Raw genomic sequence first — 14951 nt, forward strand, 5'->3', positions numbered from 1 at the left:
TGATTCTCGGTCTCCTGGCGCAGGTTTCTGTGCCCACCGGGCTTCGTGAAGACACCCAGCAATGATGTCCATCGCTGGTGAGACACTGGGATCAAGCAGCGCTTCACCTGCCGCAGAAGCACCTGATCAGCCCATGGGAAACGTCAACCCCAGCGTTGTTTTAAGACCATGGGATCCGCCTCAGGAACTCAAAGTTACTGAGGAAGCTCTCCTTCCCTCAGAGGCTACAAAGCAAACAGGAGGATTCTGCGTGCCTCGGATACGTGCACAGCTGGACCCGTCCCTGCGCTTCGGCAGCACGTTTTCAGATACCGATTGGGGTTTTTTTATTCAGTCGTGCAGATTCGCTAAAGCCAGGATGAAGTATTTATTACTTTTGTAGTGCAGTTATCAATTTGTTTGCTTCCTGAAGCAATGATATTATGCTAATGTTTGGGAAATAATTAGGCAGTTTGCAATGCTTACCGTTCAAAATGTACGAAAAGCGGAGTTAAAATACACTTATGGAGTGCCTCGTTGCCTTCTGCCAGACTGTTCATCTGCTGCAAAATCTGTGCGGCCGCAGTGCCACCTTTTGGCTAAAAAGTCTTTCGGGTAAACGACAGCATCTCCTCCCCACGGCTGCCGGCAGTCAGCTGCGTGCACACACGTAATACGGAGAGAACAGCGAGGCATCTGACACCCTGAAAAGCCGATGGTTACGGGTATCACATCCATCGTCCGACTGTACCTCTGCAGCAGTAAGGAGCACAGAAAACCGTGTGGAGCCTTACCAGGAGTCGTGTACACCTTCCACAGGTCAGCTGGTGACGGGAACAGTAAATGCATTAGCCTGGAAACTGGAGGAGCGCAGCTAGCCAGCGTGGAAGCAATAAAGCAGAGGGCTCTGACTAAAATATGTAACTCAGAAAGAGAAACTGAATTAATGGGGAAATGTCTCTTGAATTACATGTGCATAATAGAGAACCACGTCTAGAGGATAGCCGGGAGTTGATTTAGCTGAGACCAGTTTTGCAAGTGACATGAAAAGCAATTTGAATATAAAGCAGGAGGGCTTTATATTCAAATATAAATGTATATAAACATATATTCTTGCCTAAGGGCATACAACTTAGTGAAAGCACATTGTGGGCCAGACAGTTTTTCTTTTTCCCCCTCTGCAAGCCACACTGTGTGAGCCTTGCAACGTACAGTAAACGTGCTCACAGTGGACGCGGCGATCTCATTGCCTACCAGCATTTCTTTCCCTTCTTTTCAACTACCAGGATCTCAGACCCTCACAACCAGGTGTGTAACACTCACCTCATGTGAAAACATTTTAGCAGCAGGGAAACTGAGGAGCCTTAATGAAGAGAGGGAAGAATAAAACAACAAACTTCAGCTGTGAAGAGATTTGCTCCACCTCACCTTGCTGCTTCTCCTGTAGCAATAACTTGGGAGAATTTTGGAAAAACATTGTCCCTGCTTCACCCAATATGCAAAATCAGTTGCAGTTAATAGAGTTCAGAGCCCAAGAGAGTTACCGGGAGAAAAAGAGTCCAGAATATACCGCATCACCAATTCTATCAGGTAGAACATAATCAGTGAGAACTGCTAATTGAAATTAACTGTGTTGAGCTGACTGTCCAAAATAGCGTTGTTCAGAAACATCTTCTAATTGCCTCAGCGATGTTATTTGTTTAGCTGTTTGAATCATGAACTCGTGGCATTGTTCTAACATCCACAGACTCAGGATAACATAAACAAGGGCTTGTGTGGGGGTAAATATATATCTACACGCACATATATATGCCTACATATAGATATGTATATATATGCCTACACATATATGTGTATATACAGATGCCTACACAATCCATACAGTTGGTGAGCTCCATAAATGAGTGCTAAACTAGCTCAAGAAATAAAACTCCCCTATACAAAGAAGCGGCAAGGCATGAAGTCCCGTTGAGAGGCCCAAGAAGTTACTGAAGCCTTTTCAAGGCAATCACTGCTGTACAAAGCTGGTTTATATTTGTTATTCTTACAATATGAGAGTCCTGCTTTGGGGACCTGCGGGGAAGGAAATGGCTTTAACATTTACAGTGATGATTAACTGGCGTGTTATGTCTCTTGATCCATGCTCCCTAAGACTACAAGAAAACATTCTGCTCCTCTTACCTATTCTGGAAGTCCTCCTCTTGCTCAGCCCTGTCAGCAGCCGGGGGAACAACCTACAGCAGCCCACCAGGAGTCAAGGTTTTCAGCTTAGTTCACGTTCAGCTGTGACTGAAGCTGTTACTGTTCACTTCTAGCGTAAAGTCGGCTAAACTTCAAAATAACGTTCAAGTTCAGTTCTGGTTCAAGAAAAGTTAAAAAAACCAGTTCAAACTGATTTTTGGGTCAGAGTCAGTTTGACTCCACAGTACCAGCAGTAGTCAGTAACTATTTTATCCTCTTAAATGATGAGCTTGTCTTGCCTTACAGTAAAGAAATTCATTCCCCTCAAATGTATGCTGAGTAGACATCCTTAGAAATGTTTGGCTGCCCCAGCAGAGCAGGAAAGTCTCCAAGCAGCCTCCAAATTTCCCCCACACTTGATTTATCTCCCATTTGTTAATCCATAATTTCATCACTCATTTCAGCTGAGTTAGAACTGGGCACAAGGTTCGCAGAAAACTTTCTAAAATCAGATGCATTACTAAAGGTCTGGGTTTTTTCCCCTCCTAGCCTTTGTTAATCTTCATTTATTTTCACCATTCGTGTCACAGGGTCTGTGTAGAATTTTTTTCTTGCACGGTAAATACTGATAGAAACCCTTGTTGATTTGTGGTCATTTTCTGCTGGTTTTCACAATCTGGTTGATTAGGAAGCATCAAAACATTATTATCTTCACCTGAGAATAATGTAAAACCCAATAGGAGAGGTCTGTTGCGTACTTAAGCAGTTCTAGTTTAGTCACATTTTGTAGGACATTGAACCTGGCAGAATCCAAATGGTGTCTCTTAAGTGTTGCTAACTGTAGATGCAATTAGAAAGGAAATCTGTTCTTGACGACTGAATGCTTCCACATATATCAGAAATTAATTCTTAGGAGCAGCATTCATAATGAGTGATTAGAAAAAGGGAATTGTCTAGTGGTTAGTGCAGGGTACTAACAAAACAGAGCTGCTGACTGAACTGATGGAAACGCATCTCTGAGCTCCTCATGCATGCATCGAGAGGCTGAGTCAATAATACAGGAAAGCTCTTTGAGATCCATTAACACAAGAGGCTAGATGAGGTGAAAGGAAAGTGGGATCTTGTCATGGAGCTGTGACATTACATACCTATGAATTTACTCATACTAGGAGCAAATTTTGGCAGTTATACCTGAATTATGTTTGCTCCTTTCAAATCAAAGAAGTTTCAGCAGATGAGCCACTGCTTTGATTGCTTGCAAGTTTCTTTTTAGAATAAGAATACAGGATAGCTTCTATAGAGAAGGATTATTAGTACTCTTAATAATTTCTTATTAGTTTATTAGTATTTTAAGATTTCTGGGGCAAATTATGCCAGGGAATTTTATTAGTAGTATTTAAAGATCTCTAGGGCAAATTATGCCAGGGAATTTTAAGCACCACTCCTCAGTTGTGAAAAAACAAGTAGGAAAAAGAATTCTAATTCAATGTGCGTGGTTACCTGCCTGCGTGTAATCACATATTACATTGAAAGATTTTTCAAAAAGTTTGTCCAAAATCAGAAAGGACTGTTCAATAAACAATGAACTACGAATTTCTACTGTGTGTGAAGAGTCCAAACATGAGCAGACTCTCAAATAACAAACAGGCATGTCACATAATTAAAACTGTCTAGTATAAGAGCATAGTTTGTCAAGATTAATTTTCAACTTGAAAAAACCACAGGTAACAAACTTCCTACTCGTCACTGAATAAAAATTAACCATGTAGGGTATTTGTTAAATACATTACATTTTAAGTGTAGTTTCAAGAAAATTTTAAAGCGAGCCTGGAAGAATGCCATAAAATACCATTATTCTTGGTTGTGCTCTGTAAGTGAGATTATTGGCTTGACTCTGGCTAATTACAAAGTGATCATAACGTGCGCAATGAAATGAAGCGGTTCCAAGACAGTCCTACGCAGATAGTTGTAAACACAGAGCTATGAAACAGATCTGTGCTAGCTGGAATAAAAACATAAAACATTGCTCTGGACTCCTCTGGTAATGGCTGTCAACTTTGCTCTGCTGAGGTGCTGGTGTGAGTTACATTTGGTTTAGTGGCCAGCGGAGAGCCAGGCCATTGCATCACAGAAGCACCATCGCAATTTACACTTCTGCTGGTGGCATCAGCTCAGAGCAACAAGAAATGAGGCTGAGCAGATCCCAAAGCACACTGGACCAAAACCAGAATTCTCCACGGAGCAGTATAACAGGAAAATAATAGATTTATTACCCAAGTGAAAGAGCAGACGTTGCTACACACACCTGTGTTTCAGCCAGAGCTCCTTCCTCCAGCTGAGCCTATGCAATCAAGGAAACCACTAACTCCTCCAGGTCCTTAGTTCAGATCCAGTTCAGGCTGACTGTGACTGAAATGCATCATCCCTGACAGCTGGACAGTGGGCAGGCATGTCCCAAGAACACTCTTCCCCGCTCACTCGGGACTCGCGGGCAGGGAGCACTCCCTTCAAGTGAGACAATGCAACGCCTCCGGCCCGTCGGTCTGTTTGCCGTTTCACTGCATCTCTTCCACCTCATCCCTCCTTGCCTTTCTGCAGAGCCTGCTGTTGCAACACCCTCTCTCCGAAAGGACCGGAGAAGCACATCCTCTCCCGTTTCTTCCTTTTAAAGGGATGCTGAAAAAGTCCTTCCAAACCCTGCCTGTGTTGTTACCAGACCTTAGGCAGCCTCAAGCAGCTCCGCAAGGTAAGGAAGCAGATGAGCACTTCGGGTCAGAAAGGGAAGGGGCTGCAGCAGGGCCCTGCGGGGAAAGCTGCTGCCCTTCCTTAGCACTCCAGCATGTCCCATCCCCGTCACCTAACGTGTGAGCAGACGCTCAGCCCTTTCCCTCTCCCGCTTTCTTATTTTTCTGTCCTTGCAGGACAAAGCTCCTTGAGCAGCTAAAGCTCCCTTAGCAGCTAAAGGAGAGGCTGGGCTTGGAGGAGAGAAGCACAATGAGGAAGAGAAGGGAAGCAAATGATTTGTGCGTGCACGTGCATGTGTGTTTCATCCCTGTATTAGGTACAAAACAGAGAGTTGAGAAGAAGCAGCAGAGGAAGTCAGCTGATTAATAGCTCTAGGCAAAAGAAAGAATACCTGGAAGAGTTGCTCTGTACAGTAGTGTGCTTTCAAAAATAATTTTTAGAACTAACTCATTTGGATAGGGGTATCTGTCCCTGGAGCAACCAACAATGGAAAAACAAGTAACAATAATTTTCCATTCCAATGAGCAGTACTATAATTAGATAACAGTATTAGAAATTTAGTCCGCTTTGAGGTGAAATGGGAGAGTCATATGTACTGCCTGACAGCTAAAGAAAAAAAAATAACTTTTCTAATTCATTTACAGGGACTATTTCTACGGTCAGACAGACGTTTCTTTAGTACTGAAAATTCAGTGCTTCCAAAGAATCAATGCTGAGCTAACGAGAGAGCTTCAAGCTGAGCTCTCAAAAATCCTGTTACACCAAGGGTCAGACAGCTGGCTCCTGATCACATCCTTGATGACCTGGACAATGGGCATGGACTGCAAACTCTTCTCCAAGCGAAGGAGCCAAAGCTGGCAAAAAGCAAGCACATTGGCCAGTGCGAGAAAACCTGTAATGCTACTGCTTGTAACACATCTGTTTCACGGGGCAAGAGGAAAAGTTTGTCTTGGAAAAACACTACGTTCATTCATAAGAGGAAGAAAGCCACTGGAAAAGGAATAAAAAACTGATGCAGCACATGGCTGGAGTGCACAGGGTGCAATCCTAATTAATATTTTTGTTTAAGAAAAGCTCAATTCTTACTCTTCACTCAGACACCAGTTTGATTCAGCATTATATCGCAGACTAAAAATAAAAATGCAAAGAAGCTAAATATCGTCCTCTCTCTAGGATGAGAAGAAATGGCCTCAGGCTGCACCAGGGGAGGTTTCGACTGGATACTAGAAAAAAATATCTTCACTGAAAGGGTCCTCAAGCATTGGAACAGGCTGTCCAGGGAAGTGATGGAGTCACCATCCCTGGAGGTATTTAAGAGACATGTAGCTGTGGCACTTAGGGACACGGTTTAGTGGTGACCTTGGCAGTGATAGGTTTATGGTTGGACTTAATGATCTTACAGGTCTTTTCCAACCTAAATGATTCTGTGATTCTATGTGTTCCTGTGGTCTGGGGTACAAACTGAGATCTCAATGTGCAATCGATGCAAGCAAGTGACCAGGAAAAATATTTTGGATTGCGCATAGGCATCTCCAAACTGGTTTCATTACATAAAAAATAAAAAACCTGAGAATTTTAGAAGCAGCCCTGTTTTTAGTGTTCTGCAGTGATAGCTAGTGGAGGTTCCTTTCACTCCTTCTGAGTCTTTTGGAACATTATCCAGGGACGTAAAATTTTCCACTTACATTATAGAGAGAGCATAAACAAGAAGGTTTGGAATCCATTCTGGAAATAGATCCTTTAAGCTAAGTATTGAGGTCTTGTACCTACCCTGGTAGTTGTTATGTTATCCCATTAACTCTGTTTTTTTCTCTTCCGGTTATATTTCTGCACTCAAAATTACTAAAATCTAACTGAAAAGAAGACAATAGTAACTGAACACACTGTTGGACCTGCCCGGTAGAAATGGGAATGTGTGTTTTAATACCACAAGTGAATTCTGTTTGTGAATACAGTCAATTATCATTCACAGCAGGATCAAATCCGTCTTCAGAGGACCACAAGGAGCTCCACAGTATCAGATTCAAATGTTGTCTTGCAGCTCCCCGACAATGTGTGATTTATAAACCAATTGCTTGGGTTTTTCTATCTTCTGCAGAGAGGTTTGCTGGCATCCAGGCAACATATGTGTGACAGATCCGTGAGGCATCTGCCTGCAAGTGGCACAAACAGCAACAATGCAGGCACAAGTCATTGCATCTGTTCTACTCCTACAGGTCTTGTGTAGGCGGTTCCCAGCCCCAAAACGTGCACGTAGCATCAGCAGTGAGGAGGCCAAAGGATCTGCTCTGCTTCACCTTCCCAGGTGCTTATGCTGCTGCACAAACCTCTGCTCACACAGTGACTTGTTCAATTACTGTAGTGGGCACATGTAAAGATTAGATCTGTGATAAGTTTTACATATCAATGCTCTATGGATGTTTTCACCACTCAACGTATGAGCCCAATCTTCCAACAGCGAGCTGTAGGCGCCTCCAGAGGGCAATCCAGAGCATATAATTAGATGGAAGCTGAGCTCCTGTTTTAGAGGTGATGGATTTTTCTCTGAAGTTTCTCATCTCTCCCTCCGCTGACTCCTTAGCAAGAGCAGAGGGATGACAGTGAGCGCCCTTCCTGGGTTACATGCCCATTACAAGCCCTTAAGGGCAGTAGGAGCAGTAGGGCAGCAGGCTGACAGGACTCTCCAGCTCCTGTGTGCAGTAGCATCCTGTGATACAAGGTTTGCCGTCACTAAAGTAAAGCCCTAGATCCCTGACGTTAGGCTGTGCAAACATGCCCTTTGCATCCTTGCCTCTCCTTGGTCAACTCAGATTAGCTGGAAAGAGAAATCAGCATATCTTCCATCAAAGATGCAACAGCGGAGGGCAACAGGTCTTGATCAGCCCAGAGCAATATGCACAGTTGAGTTTGGACATTAAGGGAATTGCTGAATATAGAGCAAACTGTCTTCTAATGGAGAATTAAGATCAGTGGCACAGCATTACCCAAGTGTGTATTTCACCTGGGCAGTCAAGCTCATGATTACATCTTTTGCAAAACTCTGCATGGACTTTCTGCAAATTGCAAATGGTCAACATCCCATTGATGAATCTCATCATGCAATTTGCATTCACTTCTACGTGTTCAGAAAAATCTGAACAATTATGAAGAGCACAATGACATTTTAACTGAAGATCTGTTGTGACGTTCTGTCCCTTTCCTACAAGCTTCCTTCAAAAGAGAGGCAAAAGCAATAAAAAAAAATATTCTTGCACTAATACGGAGGCTAGAAAGGCAAATCAGAAAAACAGAGGAAGGAATGCCTATAAAAATTAGAAAACAATATTTTGCTACTGTCATTGTGTGCTATGTTTTTATTTCCAGGAGGGACATAATCGAGCATAAGGCTAAACCTTATACTTTATCACCTTATCTAAGGTCATAAAAACATGCTGGCTTTGTAGTTAAAGGACAAAAATACTAAGCCAGTCTAAATGCTGTCACTATCCCCCTTGGACACCAAAGCACGAGCCAACCAAGTATGGATGTAGGATTTGGCCTAGACCTGGGACTGGTGCTTCCAGAACTACAGGGAGGTATCTGGCTAAACCACTCTGAGCACAGAGTGAGAATGAGTCACTTCAAATCTCACACAAATTGGAGGGAGAGATGAACTTTTTCATTCTAGTGACGCGACAGGAAGATCTGCTCCTTCCCTTAGCTCCTGTCCCTTGCACTTGCAAGTAAAATATAAGTCCTTCCCTTCTTCCAATCCCTTCTGTGTATTTGTAAAATACCCACAAATAGCTTTGCAGTGGTTATAGAATCACAAAACCATAAAATGGTTTGGTTTGGAAGGGACCTTAAAGGTCACCTAGTTCCAACCCCCCTGCAATGAGCGGGGACATCTACCATTGGATCAGGTTGCTCAGAGCCCCATCCAACCTGGCCTTGAACACTTCCAGGGAGAGGTGTCCCGTCCCACTCAGAGGGAATAGGGGAAGGTGATCTTTTTCATTCTCTGTGCAGTACTGAGAGTCATAACAGTGACCAAGAGGCTTGACTAAGAACAAAGCTTTACTCAGAATGGTAGTGGAACTAGAAAAGATAATAACTTTGGAACTTCACAACATTACTTCTAGTGCAGTGGGGTTGGAAACAGATATTGACTTGGCAAAAGGTTTCCACAACACAATGTCTGATTCCACAAAACCACAGAGTACAGCAGACTAATAAACTTATACCAACATTACCCTTATGTGCCGAGAAAGCCAGAGATAGAGCAAGAGAAGAAAGAAGAGAAAAAATGTCACCACCCTTGGATCCAGCTGTGGTCTCTGAGCTGGTTGTCAGGGTCCTCCTGTGGTGGGCGCGCACCTGGTGGCCAGGGTGTTCTGGTGGTGGGTGCACGCAGCAAGGGACTGGCCCCCTCTCCTTTTATACCCTTCGGGTGCCTGTCTCATAGCTTCCTGAAAGTTCTCAAAAATGAATCAGTGGGCATGGGGGCGGGGGGGTCTTGGTGGTCTCACATGCTCAACTTGCTTTCCTACATGACTTAGGTTTCACAAGCTGACACCCTGTTTCTGCAGGGTTCCGCCTGCCTTCCACACTCCCTTATCAAGATGAGGAAGTTCCCAAAGCACTTACGATCATCTTTATCAGTTTCTCAAGAGGGACGTTTGAGACAATTGCCCACCCCAGCCTGGGGCTGTATGAGGGGGCATCCACAACTTCTCTGGGCAGCCTGTTCCAGTGCCTCGCTACCCTCATAGTAAAGAATTTCTTTCTTATGTCTAATCTAAATTTGCCCTCTTTCAGTTTAAAGCCATTACCCCTTGTCCTATCACTACAGGCCCTTGTAAGAAGTCCCTTTCCAGCTTTCCTGTAGCCCCCTTCAGGTACTGTAACACAGCTATAAGTTCTCCTCAAAGCCTTCTGTTCTCCAGTCTGAGCAACGTCAGCTCTCTCAGCCTTTCCTCACAGGAGAGGTGCTCCAGCCCCCTGACTATTTTTGTGGCCCTCCTCTGGACCCGCTCCAACAGGTCCATGTCTTTCCTGTGCTGAGGGCTCCAGAGCTGGATGCAGGACTCCAGGTGGGTTCTCACCAGAGCAGGGTAGAGGGGCAGAAGCACCTCCCTTGACCTGCTGGCCACACTGCTTTTGATGCAGCCTAATGTTCCAGGTTCGTCTTCTCTCGCTGTTTTCCATACCCATATCAAAGTGGCTTCTGTTTATTTCCAGACAGAGTACAGAATTAAAATTCATGGAGGAGGATAGGAATTTTTTGATTTGGACCAAATTTTTTATTAAACATATGCTGCATGTCTCTTTGCAAATGAAAAGACACTAGATAAGAGGAATGAACTTCAGTTTCTATTCAGAGAAATGTTTTCCCTTATTGTCTCCTGTTTGCTTTGTTTTGAAGCTTCGTCCTTGGAAGAAAAGCTTTTACGAAGACAGTAATCAAATGGCTCAATGCAAAACTTTTAATGGCACAAAAAGCTGTGAAATTACTCGAAAGCATCTTCTAATAGTAAACTAGCTATTATCAATACAAAACTCATGGCTTGTATATTTATTAAACCACAATTTTGGGCAAAACATCCATTCTCTTACTTAAAAATGTGCTCGTAAAGCAGTCTAAACATAGGAGTTGTGCTTAGTGTTTACTTTCCCAGCATACAGACTGGAGTATTTAGTGAAACACAGGCTTCTAAACTAATGCTGAGCTTCCATGTCCCGGTGTTTACTATTACTTGAGTGTAAGAAAGTAACGAGCGGCATACTTGAGGCTTAGCCCCAATTTTTTAGAAGTGAATTGTTCTCTAATGAACAAACTGCTCAAGACACAGAGGTAGAAATAGTTGCAGTCCTTTTGTGTGTCTGTGCGAAGTATGCGTCACCTCACAGACATCACATATCTAGGAGGGGAGCATGCCATCCCTCATCTCTGCAGTAATGTGGCTTTTTTGTACAGAGGACAGGGCTTACATTAGGCAAATGTCTCCGCTTCCTACCTGCCTCATGCACCAAGATGCAGATCTGCATCCAACACCCATCCAAAATGGAGGTGCCAACCATTAAGGCATGTAAGTAGCATGCTTGAGAGAGCAGAGTCTTTACAACAGAGTCCAAACCACAAGCAAACAGCTCAGTGCAGCTGTGCCTCTCTGTAGTGAGGTGCTGTAATAAGACACAAAGACTGCTAACGTGATCAGCAGTCATACTGTACAGGTCCTGCTCGGACCAGGGCTGCTGAATCCGGTGTTACAGGAGGAGCTGCATTTATATTCTTGCAGCACTTGTACTCAGAGACCATCTAGTCAAGATCACAAGACAGGAATGGTTTAGCCTTGACATCACTGGCAATTCTAAAATTGAAAGGGGTTTTTTGTTTTTCTCCCTCCCTTAGAGAATTATTCCCAGTCTTTTTAAGGAACTGTCATTTCCTGTAACATAATGTTTATGGTGGCAGGCTCTCAGTCTTTCTGGTGTTTTTTTTCACAGGGTTATTATTTATTATAGTTGTTCTTTGTTCTCTGTTTTTTTCTGACTTTCATCAGGGCTGCCCCATGCCTTTCAAAACTGCAGAGATTTTACAGTAGAGTGGCTCAGACTCATTTCAATCTATTTTAATGAATGCTGAAAATGCCATCAAATTTTGGTGTCTACTTTAAAAAGGTTATAAGTTGACCATCAAAGGAGGAGGATGTATATATTATGTCCCCTTTCCACGCTCTCATCTTCCACTCTGAAAGCACTGAGCATTCAAGCAGCTCCAAGACATGCACGTTTGTTTAAATCAACATAGTCTGTGAAACCACGCTAGCTGCCTTTCAGTTTGCTGCCTTTCCTTAGGTCTTGCCACAGGCACCCCACATCATGATCACCATTAGATCCATACAGATGGATAGTGTTCAAGCCACACACATTCACAGTGGGGGGTGGGGGTGGGGTGGAGAGGAAGATGCTGAGGACAATGACATGACGTAATAGATTTCTATTACCACCTGGCTTAGTTCCACCTCTACCTCATGTCTTCTGGATGAAGCTGCTGCCCAGTTCTAAGCTGAAGGCAATCACACAGTATCAGAATTTAGATCTAGATCTAAATTTCCTTGAAGGAACTTATATCATCATACCAGGTTAAACCTGACCAGAAACCAACAGAATACACGAACATGCTTCCGAGAATAAGGAGCTGCCTCTGCATTTTCAAATCTTCTTGGCTGCAAAAGCAGCAAGAGGAAATTGTGTGACCCGTTCACCCTCCTTGTTAGTAATGCGCTTTCCAATGGCTGCAGAAAACTGCAAGAATTGCTTATGGTGGCAAAACACAAGCAATTTGGTAATGCAGTTTGTGGTCACTAAAAGGAAATCACATGACAACAATGACTTCGGGGAACAGGTTATGGCTTAAAGAGATGAAAGAAAGGAATGAAAGACTCAGGGTCCATGCTTGCCCCAGAAGATAAAACGTTCACCAGAAGTATATTCTGACCAGCGACTTACTGGGGCCTAGATACCAAGTACCTTGGGTCTTGAAAGGTGCTGACAGCATCTCCCCAGAATTTGGAGTTGGGGTGAATATAGGCATCATATTCTGCTAAGTTTTTACTAGGAAACGCGGAGACAGCAGGCAGTGTTCTCCCACATCCCCTCTGCTCTCTCTCACAGACACTTCCTTTGTCTGTACCAGCTGGGTTATTAACAGAGTATTGTTTTTCATTCCACTTCTCCTCCCTTTGGGCTTTCTATACTCCTGGTCACAGAGAAAAAGGTAAATAAAACCTTTTAATTATATAGTCTGTCAGAATTTTTCCATACTCACCCAATTTATTAGATTTCTTTTGTACTTCAAATTTATTTTTAACCCTTTCCTTACACTGAGCATTTTTCAGTTTGTATCTGAATGTGCCAATAGACAAGAGCACAGCTCTTTCCTTGCAGAAACCTAGAAACAATTCTTATAAGACACGTTTTACAAGAATGTCAATTTTTCCCTTTGTGTAGCAGAACTGACATTTCTGTAGACCTGAGAAGTGGTCCAGAAAAGGAAGATATTTAGCATTACCTTCCAGCTGGGCAAAATATTGTAATTTTCACATCAGAGAACCAAATTCTTGAGTTCCTTGTCGGATGACTTTCACAGAAGTAGAAAATATATATCTTACTTTCCAAGTGGACGTAAAATGTCACTAAGCTTAAAGAGTTGATACTCCACAGACTAAACTCTGACTACAGAGGGAAAATATAATTCAGTGTATTAGCTTCCAGACTAGCATTACTTTGGATTTTGAGCTAAGTTGAATTGGTGCTAAAATGTGTATTGCTGTATGACTCTAGGAAAACAGCTGTTCTAGTTTTGGGGCATTTTAAACACAGGGCATGGAGTCAACGAATATAAATGACTACAAAGAGAGTTTCAGTGCTAAATAAGAAATTAGTTCCTTATTTTTAAGCATATAGGCTCTGATACATGGAAGATCAAATAGCAGCTCTTTTCTAGATGCATGTGCATGCATATTTTCATTCATACCATCTAGTTTCAGACTACTCCATCTGTGCTTACCATTCCCTGAAACTACCTACCTCTTCTCCTTGGACCTAGTATCCAGCCAGAGACTCATCCCTCACTACCCTTGGAGACCTGGGATCCTGGCTTCCCTCTTCAGGCACATACACAGAAAACCCGGGGCTACTACACTTGTAAATTCACTTTGCTGAGCCTTTTCCCATGAAAACAAAGCAAACAGTGGAGAGAAGTAGTTACCAAATGGAGACAGCCAAAGGTTTACTGTGATCAGCTCACACAGACAACATGGCCACTGAGAAAAGAATAACATTTTGTGCTAGCAAAGACTTGGAGAATGAGAAATGTAACATATTTTCCAGCAGCATGGAAGAATAGCTTTTCTCCTTTTGGGAAGAATATGTAACCTGCTTGTAAAACCCTGAGAATGTATATATTCTATTGAAATATATATTTCTCCTGTATGTATATACGTATGTAATAATAATCTGAGAAAGTGATGACCTCTCCACAGATTTTTAAGTTCACCTAATGAAAAGAAATCTTACTGCTGCCAGCAGTGGGTAAGCCAACTATATGACAACTGCATTCAGATTCAGACGATTTCATGGTGCCTCTGTCTCTGCCTCCCTCCATCCCTCCCTTCTCTGGGAGAGGTAGTTCAGGTGCAGAGCCAAGCGCACTTCCCCACTCCAGAAGCTCACTTTTAAAGTCTAACTCTTGGATGGATCCCACTCCTACCTTCCTGTCACACTTGTTCCTGTACTCAACAAAATACTGCTTTTGGCTAAAAGCAGGAGGCAATGGAGGCTGAAAGTACCATAACCCACCCCCCCACCCCCCCGGTGTGACTGTCCCTATGCACTGCTCCCCAAAACCACAGAGAAGCAGGGCAGAAGCAGGTACAGGGACTGCAATTGCTTTTTTGTAATGTCTTGTTGTTGTGGTTTAACCCAGCAGCTGGCAGATAAGCACTGGACAGCCGCTTGCTTACCCCTCCCCTTTCCCCACAGAGGGATGGGGAGGAAAAATGGACAAAAGGGAAAACTCATGAGTTGAGATAAAGGCAGTTCAATAAGACAACAAAGGAATTACTAATACTATTACTATTACTACTACCACTACTACTGCTACTATTCCTACAGATGATGATAATCACAAAAAATATGGAAAACAAACTATACATGACACAATTTTTCTTACCACCTGATGACCGATTTGCAGGCAGTCCCTGAGCAGCGATCATGGAACCTGGAACTCGTGGAGTCTGCAAAGTGCGCAAAACTCCCAAAAAAGACCAAACTCCCAGAAAAGTTCGAACTCCGAGGGAAGAGAGCATTCAAACCCATGAAAATGAGAAAAAAAGATTCTTGCCCTCCTGCCAACTTCCATTCGTAAACTAGGCATGATGTCCATGGTATGGATTTTTCCATTGGCCGGCTTGGCTATCTGTCTGGCTATACTTCCTCCCAGCTCCTGCACACCTGCTCATTTGCTGAGTATGAGAAACTGAAGAAAGTCCTTAATCTCTTAG

Source organism: Opisthocomus hoazin, chromosome 3 (genome assembly GCF_030867145.1).
Source record: "Opisthocomus hoazin isolate bOpiHoa1 chromosome 3, bOpiHoa1.hap1, whole genome shotgun sequence".
Taxonomy (NCBI): Eukaryota; Metazoa; Chordata; class Aves; order Opisthocomiformes; family Opisthocomidae; genus Opisthocomus; species Opisthocomus hoazin.